This window comes from Oryctolagus cuniculus, chromosome 6, assembly GCF_051225735.1.
Source record: "Oryctolagus cuniculus isolate XC-2025 breed Fujian yellow rabbit chromosome 6, ASM5122573v1, whole genome shotgun sequence".
Taxonomy (NCBI): domain Eukaryota; kingdom Metazoa; phylum Chordata; class Mammalia; order Lagomorpha; family Leporidae; genus Oryctolagus; species Oryctolagus cuniculus.
Genome location: NC_142872.1, coordinates 98,938,694 through 98,956,454, shown reverse-complemented (window position 1 = coordinate 98,956,454; position 17,761 = coordinate 98,938,694). Strand labels below are relative to the sequence as shown.

Genomic DNA, 17,761 nt, shown 5'->3' with positions numbered 1-17,761 from the left:
TTATATCAAATTGAGATGCTTCTGCACTGCAAAAGAAACACTAGGCAACCAAAATAACGGGATAAATTATTTGCAAACTATACAATTGATAAAGGATTAATAACCAGAATATATAAAGAGATAAAGAAATATAACAATGAAACAAACTACCCAGTGAGGAAATGGGCAAAGGATTTAAACAGACATTTTCTTTCTTTTTTTTTTAAACTTTTATTTAGTAAATGTAAATTTCCAAAGTACAGTTTGTGGATTACAATGGCTTTCCCCCCACCATAACTTCCCTCCCACCTGCAATCCTCCCCTTTCCCGCTCCCTCTCCCCTTCCATTCACATCAAGATTCATTTTCAATTATCTTTATATACAGAAGGTTGATTTAGTACACATTAAGTAAAGATTTCATCAGTTTGCCCCCACACAGCACACAAAGTGCCAAATACTGTTTGAGCACTAGTCATATCATTAATTCACATTGAACTACACATTAAGGACAGAGATCCTACATGGGGAGCAAGTGCACAGTGACTCCTGTTGTTGACTTAACAAATTGACACTCTTGTTTAAGGCGCCAGCAATCTTCCCAGGCTCTAGTCATGAGTTGCCAAGGCCATGGAAGCCCCCTGAGCTCGCTGTCTTTGATCTTATTTCAACAAGGCCATAGTCAAAGTGGAAGTTCTCTTCTCCCTTCAGAGAAAGGTACCTTCTTCTCTGATGGCCTGTTCTTTCCACTGGGATCTCACTCGCAGAGATCTTTCATTTAGGTTCTCACTCTCTCTTTTTTTTTTTTTGCCAGAGTGTCTTGACTTTCCATGCCTGAAATACTCTCATGAGCTCTTCAGCCAGATCTGAATGCCTTAAGGGCTGATTCCGAGGCCAGAGTGCTGTTTAGGACACCTGCCATTCTATGAGTCTAAACAGACATTTTCCAAAAGAGTAAATCCAAATGGCCAACAGACACGTGAAAAATGCCCAGGATCACTAGCCATCAGGGAAATGCAAATCAAAACCACAATGAAGTTTCATCTCACCCTGGTTAGAATGGCTCTCACACAGAAATTAAAAAAAAAAAAAAAAAAACACGGCAAGGATGTGGGGAAAAGGTACCCTAATCCACTGTTCATGGGAATGTAACCTGGTAAAGACACTATGGAAGACAGTATAGAGATACCTCTGATCTGAATATAGACATACTATATGACCCAGCCATCCCACTCCTTGGAATTTACCCAAGAGTAATGAAATCAGCATATGAGAGTCATTTGTATCCCCATGATTATTTCAGCTCAATTTGCAATAGCTAAGACATGGAATCAACCCAAATGCCCACCAACTGAAGATTGGATAAAGAAATTGTGGGATATGTACGCCATGGAATACTACACAGTGGTAAAAAAAATGAAATCTAGTCATTTGCAACAAAATGGATGAAACTGGAAAGCATCATACTTAATTAAATAAGCCAGTTCCAAAGGGACAAATACCATATGTTCTCCCTGACCTCTGAAAACTAACAGAGCACCTAAAAGGCAATCTGTAGAAGTGAAATTGACACTTTGAGAAGCAATGACTTTGAACAGACCTTGTCTTGAACTGTTGAGGAACAGTTTTTTTAAAAAAATATTATTTGTTGAACTCTTTACTTAACATGGAATTAACCATTTGTATATAAAGTTAACTGAAAATAGATATTAATAAAAAAGAGGAGGAAAGGAGATGGAAGGGCAGGCATGCTGGGAAGAATCACCATGTTCCTAAAGTTGTAATTATGAAGTGTATGAAGTTTGTAAGTGTAAAGCTATATAGTTCTGCATACATTCCTATGGACTTATTTCTAAGGGTATGGTTTAAAAACTTGCCATGGGATCCCAAATCCCCTTAAGCTGGGTGGTAAAAATAGCATTTTAAATGTTAAAGTGATCATATAGATAGGAATAAGTGTTATAGTGATCATATAAATAGGATTAAGTGTTTGGTAATAATAGAATTAAAAAGTAATGAATGATGCATGGGAAGCAGTCCATACAGCTAACTCATAGAACGACAATAGTTTTAAGTAGCTGAAAAGCCCATGAGAACATTTTAGGCATGGAAAGTCAAGGCCCTGTGGCAAAAAAGTGTCTTACACGAAGGATCTCTGTGAGTGAGAGAGACCCGAGTGGAAAGCAGTGGTCATCGGAGAAGGATACACTTTTCTCTGAAGGGAGGAGAGAGCTTCTACTTTACTTACGGCCTTGTCTAAATACTGAAGGAGTTTGTGGATTCAAAAGGCTTCCATAGCCTAGGCAGCTCATGTCAAGAGCCTTGGGTGATCACTGATGTCATAACATAAGAATGTTAATTATTAAATTAACAAGAGCAGTCACTGTGCACTAACTTCCCATGCAGGACCTCTGTCCTCCAAGAGTCGTATTATAAGAGTTAAAAGTAAAACTTGTTCCCAAAGATTTACTTCACTTTACTGTACTAAGTGGAGCATATTCTTATGTCTCATAAGATATAGTTATTTCTAAGTGCTCACAAAAGAAGTATCATTCTTGGGTTCTTCTTTAAAGTTAAGTAAGTTTCTCAAAAAAAAAAAAATAAAAGAATGCTTTAGAAAAAGTGGAACCAACTTCAAGATGCAATGACTAGGAACATCTCTTTCTCAACTGTTGAGGAAAAGTTTTTTTTCATATAATTAGTTGAACTCTTTAATTAGTATAGGGTTAATAGGGACCGGCGCTGTGGCATAGCAGGTAAAACCACCGCCTGTAGTGCTGGCATCCCATATGGGCACAGGTTTGAATCCCAGCTGCTCTACTTCCTATCCAGCTCTCTGCTATGGCCTGGGAAAGCACCTGTAAGAGAGACCCGGAGGAAGCTCCTGGTTCCTGGCTTTGGTTCCATGTATCTCTGGCTGTTGCGGCCAATTGGGGAGTCAACCAGCGGATGGAAGACCTCTCTCTCTCTCTCTGCCTCTACTTCTCTTACTGTGTAATTCTGACTTTCAAACAAATAAATAAATCTTTAAAAATGGTTAATCTTCTGTGTATAAAGTTAATTGAAAATAGTCTGGCACCGCGGCTCACTAGGCTAATCCCCCGACTGCAGCGCCAGCACCTGGGGTTCTAGTCCCGGTTGGGGCGCCGGATTCTGTCCCAGTTGCTCCTCTTCCAGGCCAGCTTTCTGCTATGGCCTGGGAGTGCAGTGGAGGATGGCCCAAGTCCTTGGGCCCTGCACCCACACGGGAGACCAGGAGGAAGCACCTGGCTCCTGCCATCGGATCAACGCAGTGCATCAGCCGCAGCGGCCATTGGGGGGTGAACCAGCAGGAAAAAGGAAGACCTTTCTCTCTGTCTCTCTCACTGTCCACTCTGCCTGTCAAAAGAAAAGTTAATTGAAAATAGATCTTAGTAAAAGATAAGGCTAGGAATAGGTGAGGGAAGTGGAAGTGTGGTGAGAGTGTGGATGGGAAGTGGGTATGATGGGAAGAATCACTATGTTCCTAAAGTTGTATTTATGAAGTGCATGAAGTTTGTATTCCTTAAATAAGAGGTTCCTTCGGGAAAAAATAAAAAATAAATAAAAAAGGAGTATAACTTTTTCCATATCCAAAAATAAATTAAAAATTGGTCAAGACCTGAAGTAAGAGCAAAAACTATAAAATCTTGAGAAGAAAACAAGAAAAACATTTGTGACACTAGATTTGATAATGGTTTCTTCTTGGATGTGATACCAAAAGCATAGAAAGCATAACAAAAATAGATATTTTTGATTCTATCAAAATCAAAAAGTTTTGTGAGTCAAAGGACACTGTTAACAAAGTGAAAAGACATACTATGGAATGGGAAAAATACATGAAAAAATCATATCTGAGAAGAGACTTACATCCACAATATATGATGAACTCCATAACTCAACAATGAAAAAGTAAATAATCCAACTAAACGTGAGAAAATAATCTTTCATGTACTTGTTGGCCATTTGTACATCACTAGTCATTAGGGAAATGCAAACCAAAATCACAATGATACTAATTCATTCTCATTAGGATGGCTTCTATAAAAATAAGAAAATAGAAAACAACAAGTATTGGGAGCATGAAGAGAAACCTGAAGTCTGTGTACTGTTAGTGGGAATATAAAATGGTGAAGCCACTGTGGGAAATGATATGGGTATTTCTCATACAATTAAACATGGAATTAGCATATGATACAGCAATTCTCTTTCTGCATATCTATGTTTATGGCACTTCTCACAACAGGGGAACAACTTCAATTTCCAAAGGTGGATGAATGGATAAACAAAATATTATGCATAAAGCACAATGGAATATTCAACTTAAAAAAGGTATAAAATTTGAATATTTGATAGATGCAACAACATGAATGAACCTTGGAGGCATTATGCTAAGTGAAATAACACAGTTATACAAGGACAGATATTGTATGATTCCACTTATGTGAAATATGTAGGGTAGTTAAATTGATATAGAAAGTAGAATGGTGCAGGTGGGTGACTGGCACAGTAGTTAAGATGCTGCTTGGGATGCCTGTATCCCATACTGGAGTACCTGGCCCAAGTTCTGGTTCCTCCACTTCTGATCCAGCTTTCTTTAATGCATACCCTGGGAGGCAAGAGGTGATGGTCCAAAGTACTTGGATCCCCACCACCCATGTGGGAGAACCAGATTGAATTCTGAGGTTCCTGGAAGCAGCCTGTCACAGCTCTGATTGTTGAGGACATTTGGGGAATGAACCAGAGATGGGAGAACTCGCTCTGTCTCTAACTTAAATAAAATGAAAGTAAATAAATAAATAAATAAAAATTAAAAAGGCAAAATTGTGATTTCCAGGGAGCTGATGGGGTATGAGGAGTTATTGTTTAATACTGACAGAGTTTCAATATGGAAAATGAAAAAATTTTGGAGATAGATGGTGGTGACAATTGTCCAACATTGTGAATGCACTTAATACCATAGAACTGTGCACTTAAAAATGAGTAAAACAATCCAATTCATGTTATGCATATTTGACTACCACAAAATAAAAAAAGGAACCAAAGAAGAGAGGGGAGTGTGAGGACAGCCTGGAGAGGAAGCCTTGCACGGGATCCTTCTCCTGGGTGGCTGTGTATAGTTCTGGTGTTGGTGGTGCCGGGGACAGCTGTGGGGTACTCAGAGCTTGAACTCCATGAACAGTGTATCTACAGGAAAGACTCACTGCTTTTGTTTCATGACCTCAAAACTGCCGCTTGGGATGGGCCTGCCCTTGTGTCTTTGGGCAGACAAGGAACATGAGTATGCCTCTAGGCCAAGCAAAGAGAGTTGTTGACAGATTCTCACGGAGAACACTCAAGTGGCCTTTTTTAGGGGCAAGAGGATCTCAGCAGCAACCATCTGGAGGAGACTAAGAAAGCCTGGGAAGTGATGACCTGGCGACTTCGAGAGTCCAGGGAACTGCATCAGCAAAATCCTGCAGGGATCTTCCAAACATCCCAGGAACACATCACACAAGAGCAGCTTCTAAACACCTGCTAGGCTGCGGGGTATAAGGCCAGCATACAGCGCTATTAGTTCAAATAAGAACAGTCTTATTCCCTTTCCTCCAACCCCATCTGTATAGAACACACAAAGGCAAGGGGGGCTGAAGGTGGCCCAAGGCAAGCCCAGTGGAGTGAGCAGATCTGACATTTGATCAGGTTCCAACTTTTGACTAACACTTTGGACTGTCAACTCTAACGTCTCAGTTAAGGCTGTGTCTGCCACATGAAATTGCTACCTTTGAGTCAGCAAGAAAAATTTATGGACTCTGTGGAGAAGGGGGATTTACACAGGTTACATGGGGCTCCAATGGACAGGGCAAGCAGAAATGAAGCTGCCTTTTGATCCAACCACCTGCCATGCTTACTGGGCATTTCAGCCTCAAGGTGAGGACTGGCTGAGTCCTTGAAGAACCAGAGAAGGCTTTCAGAGAAAACCAGTAGAAGCCCAAAGTGATGTCTGTGGCCCCAGAGTGATAGCAAGTGCTTAATAAGTATGAATTGTAATTATTATGCCTAAAAAATTAACAGTTGTTTTCCTCTTGAGAACTGTTTCCAAAAAGAGCATCTTGAATCTTCTAAAAACCCAGAAAGTTGTATTTGACAAGAAGCTTGGAAACAGAATCTTCAGGTATCAAAGTCTCAGCTCAATTTAACTCAGGTTAAGATTAATTGGGGTGAGGGCTGGTCACGAGCAAAGTCCTTGCCTGGGCCCATGTGGGGAACAGTGGCTGTGCATAGAAGCCCACGTGCCTGCTTCCCCTAGTTGGATTTTCTTTGTGAAAGCCTTCACCATGGCAACAGGGAAGCGCTGTGGAGCACTGCAGCTGACACTGTGAAAAATATCACCTGCTCTCAAGGTACTTGAGATTGCACAGCATGACTCATGGCGGCTTCTCTCTTTGGCTATCTGCTGGATCATAAATGCTGAGCAAACACATGGTATTCAAGAGGTTCCTAAGTGACAGAGATCCTGTGTGAGGCAGAGAGCAGGTTCATGAAAGCGGAGATGAGGGATTTGCAAAACAATCTGCTCAGGACAGGAAGGAGTGCCCATTAATTCAACAAATCCTCTCTCCCTGTTTCTTAGGAGCCAGGGGTAGCTGGGTGCTAGGAAAGTAATGGTGAGCTGGGCGGACAGGTGCCTTTTTCTCCACTAGCTGACAGCATTGTCAGGGGTGGAGGGGGTGGTGTGGAGGGTCACAGTGGAGACAGAACATGCCCATATACATAAACAAACCAGGAATTCTTGAACAGTGACAACTGCTGTGAAGGGCAATCTCTGGGTGGTCAAGAAAACGACACACCAGCACTTAAGCTGAGATGTGAATGACAGGAAAGATCAGGCTTCGGGAAGATCCAGCAAAGAGTAACCCAGCCATACAGCAAAGGCAGGGATCAGGGCACTAGCATGTTGTCTGAGAGTGGAAGACTCTAGCCCACGTCTGGATTTTACTCTAAATTTGGTGGGAAATCATTCAAGAGTTTTCAACAGAGGTGTGATATATTCTCATTTATAGTCACAGAACAGAGATCATTATGGCCACTGCTGGATATTGAACTAGGATGCACTTGGTAGGTTGGGAGGCTAGAGGAAGCAGAAAGAGACTGAGGTGTCCAACTGATAAATTGTGCTGCTTGGACTGGGGTGGCAGAGGTGGTGGAGGGAATGGAGACCGTGCTTATTTCTTTCTAAGCACAGTAAGATCACTTCACAGGACACTTGTGTATGTAGCCTGGAGCGCATAATCAGTGGGTGCCTCTGTCCCCTACTCATGCAGGTCCATGCCATGTACCTGCAACTAGACTGTTATGTCATTCAACACACAGATGTCATGTGTGTGGCTTTGACCCTCCCCATCAAGGAGCTCACTAGAAGGGAAGGAACAGAAAGCAAATTGACAATTAACCAGAAACCACACAGAATAGGGCAGGTCCTATAGAGGGTAAAGTGTCTGTCTTGTTGAACTAGAGGGCAGCATCCATATAAGCCCACAGCTCTTTAAAGTGACTGAGAAGTCTCCGGAGGGTTTTAAGCAGGATGGTGACATATTTAGTTTGGTAAATGGCAACAACAGTAGAGAGACTAATCAGCAGGTGGGCATTGTGGGACAGGATGAGGCTGGTGGAAGTGGTGGGATGACAGTGGAGGAAAGGGGATGAATGCAAGACACAATGAGAAGGTGGAAACCACTGGACTTGGTAATTGACTGGTGTGTGTGTGTGCATGAAGGGACTACAAAAAGCAGGGGGAAAGGATGACTAGCAGGTCCCCCCTTCCTTTCTCTCACTTTGTTGTAAAGAAATTGACTAACCCAATCTCTTTCACTCTTTATCTGTAACTGCTTATGGAAAGCAAATTGAATGATACTACATCTTAGGAATCACTATCTACTTTTTCCAACTCCACAGGGTTGGAAAATAACTGTGGGGACTGTGTGTGTGTGTGTGTTTTAACTGAATAATTTGCTTAGCAAAATACAGGTAACTACTTGGAATGAACATAACAGAAAACATACATCATTAGCTTTAATTTTTTAAGAGTCTAGTGGCGATTTTTTACATTTTGTAAAATCTATGACAACTCCATTACATAACTATGATTACCTTACTTCATAGTGGAAACTGAGTTTCAGAACATCTAAGGTCATCTGCCTATAAGGGGCTAGAACCAGAACTTGAACTTTGTTCTTTACACCTGAATTAAGTTTTCCCTTCCCACTACTTCCTCTCTAAAAGTTGAGTAGTCTTCTTTAGTTAAGTGTTACAATATTAAAATAGAAATATAAGACTAATAATTAGACATATTAATAAATTTTATATGTTTACTTAATAGTTTAAAAAGTATATCAGCAATTTCCACAGAATAATCAACATTACTCTCAGCACTTCATCCCTTCTGGGCACACACTGAATGGGATGATGGTCCTTGATGCTTGATGAGCATGTTTACAAGAGGGCTTGGTGAGCAGTCATGGATAGAGGCAGGTCACAACAGGACAAAGTCAAGAGCCTCCTCTTTGTTTTTTTTCTATTAAGGAATGATTTTTGGGAAATAGAAATCAAGGATAAAAGTATAATCTCAATTCAGCGTAGTTAATGTTCAAGAAAAAAAATCCTGGACCATGTTGAAAAACAACACAATTAAATTTTAGTAGATTATAGCTTTTTCCAGGGAGATTAGATAAAAAAATATAGTGGGCCCTCCCTAACTATGTGCTCTCCAAATGTGGATTCAACTAACAACAGATTAAAATATGTAAAGATGTATTTATTTATTTGAAAGGCAGAGTTAGAGAGAGGCAGAGGCAGAGAGAGAGAGAAAGGGAGGGAGGGAGAAAGAGAGGGAGAGGGAGAGTGGGAGGGAGAGAGGGAGAGAGGGAGAGAGGGAGAGAGGGAGAGAGGGAGAGAGGGAGAGAGGGAGGGAGAAAGGTCTTCCATCTGCTGGTTTGCTCCCTAGATGGCCACAATACCAAACTGTGATAAACTGAAGCTAGGAGCTTCCTCTGGGTCTCCCATGTGGGTACAGGGGCCCAAGGCCTTGGGCCATCTTCTACTGCTTTCCCAGGCCATAGCAGAGAGCTGGATTGGAAGTGAGCAGCCAGGACTTGAACCGGAGCCCTTATGGGTTGCCAGCACTGCAGGTGGCAGCTTTACCCACTATGCCACAGGGTCAGCCCCCAAATTTATATATTTTAAAATGTGTCTGGGGCCAACATTTGTGCAAGGGATTTAGCCACCACTTGCAACATGGGCATCCTATATTGGAGTGGTGGTTTGAGTCCTGGCTACTTTGCTTCTGATACACCTTCCTGCTAATGTGTCAGAGAAGGTAGTGGATAATGGCCCAACCACTTGGGCCCCTACTGCCACCCATATTGGCTATCAGGATAGAGCTTCTGGTTCCTGGCATTGCTATGACTGTTGTGACCATTTAGGGGAAGAGAGCCAATGAAGGGACGATTTCCCTCTCTCTGTCTCTGTCTCATCTCTCTCTCAGTGCATGTCACTCTGCTTTTCAAATACATACATACATACATACCTTAAAAGTACTGTGCCTGTACTAAACATGTACATTTTTTTGAAATGATCCCCTAAAAAGGCAGTACAGCATCTATTTAAACAATATCTACATTGTGTTAGGTTTTATGGCTAATCTAGAGATGATTTAAACTATATGGGAGGATGTGTGTAGGCTACATGCAAATACTATACCATTGCATGTAAGGCATTTGAGCATCCATGGATTTTGGCATCCACAAGGGTGCTGGAAACAATCCCCTGTGGATACCAAGGATTGACTGAATTTGATGTGTATGAAAAGGATGAATAAGGGAAACATGCCCTATATTATGTGTCAGCAGTGCCTCATAAGAAAGAGACAATGTTGAGAAGAAACTAGAAAAATCAGTGAACTTAAGGAAAATAGGATGGTTCTGCTTGAGTAATTCAGAACAGTGAAAAGAAAAAAAAAATTTTAACTTTTTGACAGGCAGAGTGGACAGTGAGAGAGAGACAGAGAGGAAGGTCTTGTTTTGTCCGTTGGTTCACCCCGCAATGGCCGCTGCGGCCGGCGCACTGCGGCCGGCACATCGCACTGATCTGAAGCCAGGAGCCAGGTGCTTCTCCTGGTCTCCTATGCGGGTGCAGGGCCCAAGGACTTGGGCCATCCTCCACTGCACTCCCGGGCCACAGCAGAGAGCTGGACAGGAAGAGGAGCGACTGGGACAGAATCCGGCGCCCTGACCGGGACTCGAACCTGGTGTGCCGGCGCCGTAGGTGGAGGATTATCCTATTGAGCCGTGGCACCGGCCTAAAGAAATATTTTTCTAAGATAATCTGACAGGAATCAAAAACAGGGTAAGAAATTTAGAGAGAATAAGTTGAGCAGTTTTGAAAACAACAAGAGGTAAAGAAAATTACATTAACTAATGTAAAATTACATTAACTAGGGGACAAAATTTGAGGGAGAAATAATCAGAAGATTCACTTTTCTGCTATTTCACAAACTGAGAAAATGGAGAACTTATAGAACTATTACAGAGGAAAAAAAGCCATAGATCAGGTATAGGCAAAAGTATCTAGATATGATTATTTCTGCCAGGAAAGATGAAGGCAATGGGACTATGCGCAAATTATGCATTTGAATTAATGTTCAGAATTGAAAATCTCACTCTGAACATGTTGGAAGAGGCCACTCTTAGTCACCCACCTTGAGAAATTCAATGTACACATTAACTGGAAAGGAGTTCATGAAACAAATATATTATTTATGAAATAGGCTGATTGATGAGTTATATCATATATTTAGGAAAAATGATGAAAAGAGGTAATGATTTAATAGCTGCTGGGGGATTACCTTTAGATAAAATGCATTCACAAGAAAAATTCTCATGCTTAAAAGTATGAGACTTTATGCCAAATGAGTGAAATAAACAATAAGGCTGGGTGCTATGCAGAGGAGATGAGAAGCAGATGAAGTGAGTTTCTGGAGGAGGAAGGCTGCAGTGAGCTGAGAGATGAGCATTTGGAGAACCACAAAGGCAGTTAGAGGGCCTTAAAATGGGAAATGGTTTTGAGTAAAAGTGGGGGGACCATGTGTAAGCTGTGCTTTGGGTACCAGGAGAAAGAAAGATTCTTGGAATGAAGGCAGCTTGTAGGTTTGACAGGGTAGGGAGTCTTTTTTTCTGCCAAGGGCCATCTGGGTATTTATAACATCATTTGTGGCCCATACAGAATTATCAATTTAAAAATTAGCTTGACCGCTTGACCTTTCTCTCTCTCTCTCTGCCTCTCCTCTCTCTGTGTAACTCTGACTTTCAAATAAATAAAATCTTTAAAAAATAGGGGGAGGGGCGGTGCTGTGGTGCAGCGGGTTAATGCCCTGGCCTGAAGAGCCAGCATCCCATAAGGGCACTGGTTCTAGTCCCGGCTGCTCCTCTTCCGATACAGCTCTCTGCTATGGCCTGGGAAAGCAGTAGAAGATGATCCAAGTCCTTAGGCCCCTGCACCCATGTAGGAGACCTGGAAGAAGCTCCTGGCTTCGGATCAGTGCAGCTCTGGCCATTGCAGCCATCTGGGGAGTGAACCATCAGATGGAAGACCTCTCTCTTTCTGTGTAACTCTGACTTTCAAATAAATAAATAAATCTTTAAAATGTACTTAAAAATTACAGAAGAAATCAAAATTGAAACCAAAAATCAATACAAAAGATCAACAAAACAAAGAACTGATTTTTTTTGAAAAAATAAACAAAATTGACACACCATTGGCTCAACTAACCAAAAAGGAGAGAGAGAAGACCCAAATCAATAAAATTAGAGATGAAAAAGGAAATGTAACAACAGACACTACAGAAATAAAAAGAATCATCAGAAATTTCTACAAAAAGCTGTATGCCAACTAACTGGGAAATCTAGAAGAAATGGATAGATTCTCAGACACATACAACCTACCTAAATTGAGCCATGAAAACATAGAAAATCTAAAGAGACCCATTACTAAGATGGAAATTGAATCAGTAATAGACCCTCCCAACTAAGAAAAGCCCAGGACCAGATGGCTTAACTGCTGAATTCTACCAGACATTTAAAGAAGAGCTAACTTCACTTCTTAAGTTATTAAAAAACAACTGAAAGGGAGGGAATCCTCCCAAATTCTTTCTATGTAGCCAACAGCACCTTAATTCCTAATCCTGAAAAAGATACAATAGAGAAAGAGAACTACAGACCAATTTCCCTTATGAACATAGATGCAAAAATCCTCAGCAAAATTCTGGCCAACTGAATCCAACAACACATCAGAAAGATCATTCACCTGGACCAAGTGGGATTTATAGCTGATATGCAAGGTGGTTCAACATTTGCAAATCGGTCAGGGAAGTGAAGAGGCCACTGACAGAATGGAAGAAATTCTTTGCAAACTATACAACTGATAAATGAGAATATATAATATAAACCAGAATATATAAAGAGATCAAGTAACTCAACAACCTGAGTTGTCTCACCTCACCTGAGTTAGAATGGCTTTCATACAGAAATCAACAAACAAAAATGCTGGCAAGGATGCTGGCAAGTTACCCTAATCTACTGTTGGTGGGAATGTAAGCTGGTAAAACCACTATGGAAATCAGTTTGGAGATACCTCGGAAATATGAATATAGACCTACCATATGACCAAGCCATTCCACTCCTGGGAGTTTACCCAAGGAAATGGAAATCGGCAAATAAAAAGAGTTATCTGCACCCTTATGTTTACTGCAGCTCAATTCATAATAGCTAAGACATGGAATCAACCTAAATGCCCATTAACTGAAGACTGAATAAAATAATTATGGGATATGTACTCTAAGGAATGCTACAGAGCAGTAAAAAAATGAAATCCAGTCATTTGCAACAAAATGGATGAATCTGGAAAACATCATACTTATTTGTCCCTGACCTGTGAAAACTAACAGAGCACCTAAAAGGAAATCAGTAGAAGTGAAATTGACACTTTGAGAAGCAATGAGTTCAACAGCCTTGTCATGACTGTCGAAGATATTTTTTTTTAATGGAGAATGGGACTGGGAATGGGAGAGGGAGGCAGAGGTGGGGTGGGAGTGTGGGTGGGAGGGCAGCTATGATGGGAAGGATCACTGTATTCCTACAATTGTACTTTGAAATTTGTATTCATTAAATAAATAGTTTCTTTGGTGGAAAAATTAGCTTGAGCACTGACTTACTGAATGTTAAAGTCTTGCTTGTGGTTGCCTTGGTGGGGCCAGACAAAATGATTTTGCATGTCTTTTATGGCCTGTGGGCCATATGTTCCCACCCATGGGTGAATATAAAAACAAACATAATTGGTGTCAACATAGAAGGTACTGGATCTTAGACTGATTTTGTACTTAATTTGATAGCATCGTGGGACTAGTGACAGTTTCGAAAGGGGAACAGATGAGAATAACTGAGGCCCCATGCACTGTGGCTTGGGAGGGAAGGGATTGGTGGCAGACATCAACAGAGTGTTAAAATGATAATGATGATGATAACAATGATCATAAAAACAGCAGTTAGCATTAACTCAGGGTTTACTAGGTGCTGCCTTTTTAAATCCTTTAAATACATTATCTTATCGAGTTCTTCCGGCATCCTAAATACAATTACATTATTATTCCTACAATATATCATGATTTCTATTGATATTATGATCCCATCCAATAGAGATGATTGGGATCACACTTGTAGTCCCACCAAGTAAGATTATTCAACTTGCTTCAACAAGGAAGTGCCCACATTATGAAAAACTGTGTCTTAAAAAGAGGGAGCAGGCAGGGTTTGGGCTCAGCTGAATTATTCTGTCAAGGAACTAAGGTGAGTGGGGCTGACCTCTGGATTGGGTGCTACTGCTGAGATGGCATTACAGTAAATGAAGATTAGCTCTGGCATGGCTACTGCCATGAAGTGAGAGCCACTTACAGTTGAAGATCTCAGTAATCAGTTTTCAGGAAGCAGAAGAAAAAGTGAGGCTGACAAAGTCATTGATAAGAAAGCAATAATTATTCAGAGGAAAGGGGGTAAAGCATTTTGTGATTGTGCTGTGGCCCTAGCAGGATCATCATTTGTATAGGTTTTTGCCTCTGACTGTATCTGCTTATTATCACAGCTTGGTTTTGAGTAGGAAGAGTTTATTTTCTAGTTGTGGATTTTACATTCTCACTATTCTATAAATGGTGACTTGAGACTGGAAAAATGATTTCACACAACTGGCAAGCAGTAGAACAAAGATTCAAACCTATGGTGGTCTATATGTGAGGTTGAGAGGGTCTAAACTGGAGAAAGAACAGAGAGAAAAGGAGTTGTGAAAGAAAGGATCGAAAAGACTTGGTGATTAATTAAATATGAGGAGAGAGAAGTCATTGAATACAGTACATGTTGTTACCCTATATGTGTATCAAGGAGCCCTTTAGAAAGGGTAAAGAAGGAAAAATTTTATTTCAGGCAACTGAAAAGCAACATAGAGCCCGAATATGAGCATATGATTAAGCAGGTAAAGATAGATAGTTCCTAAAATATCATCATAAAATATATTCATTCAATATCAATTAATTTTAAGACTTACATCATTATTACCTAAAAATTTCTCCACCTACCTGGCATGGCATTGTGATAGTTCATATTACTTAATTCTCAAAATAGCAGTGGTGAAGGAGGTATGACTGTGCATTTTTCAGGGAGTCCTTGGAGTGAAAGTGACATTTTCAAGGTCACAGAACAAGTGCATAGTGGGACTAGAACTGAACTAGTTTTATTTGCTGCCCATTTAATACTTATTCCAAATCAAACTCCCTCTGAAGGTATGAGGAATGTTAGGTCTGGATGTATCTGAGTAGGAGTAACAGCTTTAAGTTTGTCAAGTTGTTTGGCTATCAAGTCAAAATATCTTTGCAATACAAAATAGGTTATATTATATATTTGTTACATATCTAGTAGTATGACATGATATTTTTCTTAAGATCTGGTGATATTGTTGGGGGATAATGAATTTCCCTTGCCTACAAATAGAATGGCTGTGAGATTCTCCCCACTCCCAACCTTTTAATTTAGAATGAGTAGGACATTTTAAGAATGAAATCCAAGGGCACAAAGTTTATTGGGTAAACCTGTATAAGTCCATCAAAGCCCTCTTTTCATATATTCTTTATTTGGAAAATCACAATATTGTCAGCTCATTCTTCTCTTTTTTTTTTTTTTTTTTATTTTTTGACAGGCAGAGTGGACAGTGAGAGAGAGAGAGACAGAGAGAAAGGTCTTCCTTTGTGGTTGGTTCACCCTCCAGTGGCTGCCGCGGCCGGCGCGCTGCGGCCGGCGCACCACGCTGATCCGATGGCAAGAGCCAGGTACTTATCCTGGTCTCCCATGGGATGCAGGGCCCAAGCACTTGGGCCATCCTCCACTGCACTCCCTGGCCACAGCAGAGAGCTGGCCTGGAAGAGGGGCAACCGGGACAGAATCCAGCGCCCCAACCAGGACTAGAACCCGGTGTGCCAGCGCCGCAAGGCGGAGGATTAGCCTAGTGAGCCGCGGCGCCGGCTTCATTCTTCTCAATTCAAAAGTCCCATTTGATGACAGACACCCACGAAGATAGTTATACAGCATTTTATTAGTACATAGTTCAGTATATTATTTATTTATTCATTTAAAAATTTATTTTACTAATTCTGATTCAAAAGAGATTGCGAATGTGCCCTGAAGCAGGTATTATTGTAAGAAAATGGAAAAAACATCTAGAAGAAGACAACTGCAAGGCATTCCAGGAGCCTTCACTTATATCAATCATTGAGGAATCCCTTGTGAAACTGACTAACAAGAAATTCAGCTGGAAGGTTGACAAGGAGAGAACAGGTTTGGTAACTTACCCATTAGGTCTAGGAGATATAATTCCTGGGGGTTTTGTTAACTCAGATAATTCACTGGGGTTCAGAAAGTACTGAAATAAATGTTAGCTGTTCTGGATCTGCACTGACTGCTGCACAGTCTAACAAGGAAGATGAAAAGCACAAGACTGAAACATCTGATCAGTCACCCTATCAGAAGTTGAGAAATGATGACACTGTGCTTCTTCTAAGAACAGAAATGCCTCACACCAAAATCTGAGGTAATATTGAACCTCAAGTATGATTACTTTGCTTTCTCCAAAGACATTATAGGAAAATCAATGAGCATTTGGGCTGTTCTGCCACATCCTTTGAGGATAGCAATTGCCCAAAGCAGTGGCTGTTTTTCTGTCCCACAGGTGAGACCTTGAAGGAACCTGCTTGGGAAGGTGGGATGTAGGGCAAGAATGGGGCAAGACTTCCTTTAAGCACAGTTTGCTACAACCCTAATCAAGGCTGTGCTCTGTGAATTGCAGTTTTCTCCATCAGAAATGTGAAATCACTGAGGAGCTGTCAGAAGCAGAGACTCTTTGATTCATTCAAAGTTTTTTAAGTTTTCTCCAATGACAATATTTTTCTTTCTCCTTTGAAAGTTATTTTTCAACAGGCTGTGTTCTCTTAGAGAATCTAACACAGCAGGGTATATAAAAGTTGGATTTCAGAATTGTCAAACTTTGAATGCTGCAGAATTCATTGATCTTCTTACTGCAGCAATGGTTGGGGGTATAAAGTCCTCCACAGATATATAAGGACCTAGATGTTCTCTGGGCCATCAAAGAACTGTTTCTTCCACATGGCTTGGGGAGTTTCACAGCTGGAGGCATTGGGATGAATCATAGTGTACAAAAAACAGTGCTGAAGGCCCATCATAGATTTAGTTTGTTTACAATTGGGAAAGGAGAAAACAAGAAATTTAATTTAATTTATTCTTCAATAGAAGTTGCAGAAACAAAGATGTTCCTAGAAACTCTAATGGAAGATGCCCATTAATAAGGGGTAAGAATTGTGTTTTGAGGATGAACTTGGTAGGCTAATCCTTAGTGGAAAGACACTGTTCATGAATTCATACCATAAAAATATCAAAATGTTCAGCACAACTATACACTCTGATTAAACTGTTCCAGAGAAACATTTCCATTTAATTCATGTGCTGCCAGGCTACTTGAGAAATTGCTGCATTTTGTGCATATTTTGGACTAACTACTTCAAAACCTTGACAATATGTTTAGTTTGCATAAATCAGGCAAAACATATTTTGTTTTGTTCATCATGCTCTGAACTTTCACAGTTATTTCATTATCTGTTCAGATGGTCCCTCAGCCTTGCTTCAACTGAAAGGGAAATTGTAAATGTTGTTAAAATAAAACCCGGCTGATGCTTTGGCAGCTGTGCAATTTGCAAAAGACCCGGGTTCAGGGATCTAGCTTAAATCTGAGAAGCTTATCTTCACGAACTTCGTATGGTAATGAGCATTACTATTCATCACACTTGGCATAAATCTGTTCAATCTTCCTTCTTTAAGGAAATCTATTTTGATTTTAGCAGGATCCCTCTTACCCTCGCTTCTCTTCTGGGTCTTGAGCATTGCTAATTCCAAGTTTTTTCCTCTACATAAAATACTCGAAAATGTGTTCTAGGTATAGTACTGTAATTTTGAGTCACTTAATTTCACAAATTTTCATCTTTCTTCTCTCTTCTCTCATTACTGTCTTTTGCCATTAACTCAAAATAACTGTATTTGATTTTTTTTAATATTATGCCACCATTTCTCCATACCCTCATTTACTTCTCAGAAAATTCACATTAAGATTTCAATTTCCTCTCTT

General features: G+C 40.5%; 1 protein-coding gene across 4 annotated transcripts in view; it reads right to left on the bottom strand.

The window, feature by feature from the left end:
* KCNB2 (potassium voltage-gated channel subfamily B member 2) overlaps positions 1 to 17,761 on the bottom strand; it is a 485,359-nt gene that overhangs the window by 140,562 nt on the left and 327,036 nt on the right.